The following is a 1,710-nucleotide window of genomic DNA, read 5'->3' as shown; positions in this document are numbered from 1 at the left end:
ACATGACTTTTCTGTAAGCCTACAACTCTAATCTAGATAACAAAATGTTAAAAACATTATGCTAAGTGAAAGAAACCAGACACCAAAGTACTACATATTGATGATTACATTTATATAAAATGTAAATATAAATAAATCTGTAGAGGTGGAATTAGATTAGTGGTTATGTAAGGCTGGGGAGGGATTGAGAGGTAATTGCTAAGAGTTATGGGGTTTTTCTTTTTGGAGTAATGAAAATGTTCTAAAATTGATTGTGGTAATGAATGCTGAACTCTGTGATTATACTAAAAGCCATTGAGTGTTCACTTTGGACAGATTGTAAGGATGGGAATATATCTCAATAAAACTGCTTTAAAAATCTATGGGCATTTCTAACTATCAATTTACAATTTTCATATAAAAAACAAAATTCCCCTGGCTCACTATGAATATAAATGTATTTATCATTGCCTATGATGTATTTGCTTGACGATTTTGCTTTACAATGATAAATAGCCTGATTTTTGTTTTATTAGGGCAATTCTTCTATCACATTTTGCAAAACTCAGCATTAATACCTTCATACATTAAAACATAGTAAAATGGGCCAATTGCAGTGAAGTTGACTTAGGGATGGAGGCAATGGCCTTGTTCGCACCGAGGGAGTGAGTGTACTCTGGAGGGCACCGCTTTTTGTGTTAAACATGACAGACCACGTGCCACAGGCTGGAGGTCTGTCTCAAGGTCCAGCTTCCTGGTAGCCGTGAGATGCAGTCTCTGTCAGACTATTGCGCAGAAGAAAAGATGTTTGGTTTTCACAAGCCAAAGATGTACCAAAGTATAGAGGGCTGCTGTATTTGCAGGGCTAAGTCCTCTAGTTCTCGATTCAGTGAAAGTAAATGCTATGAAGAGGACTTCCAGAGCTGTTTTGGGTTACATGAGACTCGTTCAGGAGATATCTGCAATGCCTGTGTCTTGCTTGTGAAAAGATGGTAGAAACTGCCAGCAGCATCAAAAAAAAAAAAAAAAAAAAAAAAAAAAACTAGAACCATTCGGTAGATGCAAGGGCAGGACCCAGTCTAAACACTACACTGAAACCAAAGAAAGAGAAAACTCTATCTGGAAACAGGATAAAGAGCAACCAGATCAATAAACTGCAGAAAGAATTTAAACATCACAATTCTGATACTCACAGAAATGCCTTAAGTGTCTCCCTAGCCCAGTCTCCTTGTTAGAATGACCAGTCAGATGATGGCTCAAATGCAGAGATGGCTTCTGGCTCTAACTAAACACCAGTTAATTCCTTTTTAGAGCTCACATACTGGAAAAGACAGAAAATATATTGCAGGATTATCTATAAAGGCCATTTTGGGGAAGTCCTCATTGACACACATCTATTCGAGCCTTGTTGCAGCAATAAGAAAACAACTGTTGAGAAGCCTGAGGAGCAGGGGCCAGAGCCTCCACCCATCCCCACTAAGGAATGGTGACTGAGGTTTATGTAGAACAAAAAACAACTTTTTATTTTTTTGGAAAGTCAACAAAGTGACTCTCCTATTTTTAACTTGGATACTTACTATTCTGCCAAAAGACAATTTTTAGAGTGGTTTTTTTTTTGTTTTGATTTTGCAAAAAAATCATTGTCTTTTTATTTCTAAAAAGAGAATATTTAATTTTTTGTTTCCTATTTTTTTATTTTTAATTTTTATTGGGATTGTTCAGATAGCATAC

General features: G+C 36.2%; 1 pseudogene; it reads left to right on the top strand.

The window, feature by feature from the left end:
• The first annotated feature begins 768 nt into the window (after positions 1-768).
• On the top strand, positions 769-1,469 carry LOC119530119 (annotated as a pseudogene).
• Positions 1,470-1,710: the final 241 nt, after the last annotated feature.

Source organism: Choloepus didactylus, chromosome 1, assembly GCF_015220235.1.
Source record: "Choloepus didactylus isolate mChoDid1 chromosome 1, mChoDid1.pri, whole genome shotgun sequence".
In the NCBI taxonomy this organism is placed as follows: domain Eukaryota; kingdom Metazoa; phylum Chordata; class Mammalia; order Pilosa; family Megalonychidae; genus Choloepus; species Choloepus didactylus.
The sequence above is the reverse complement of the archived record's forward strand: the minus strand, read 5'-3'. Positions and strand labels throughout refer to the sequence as shown.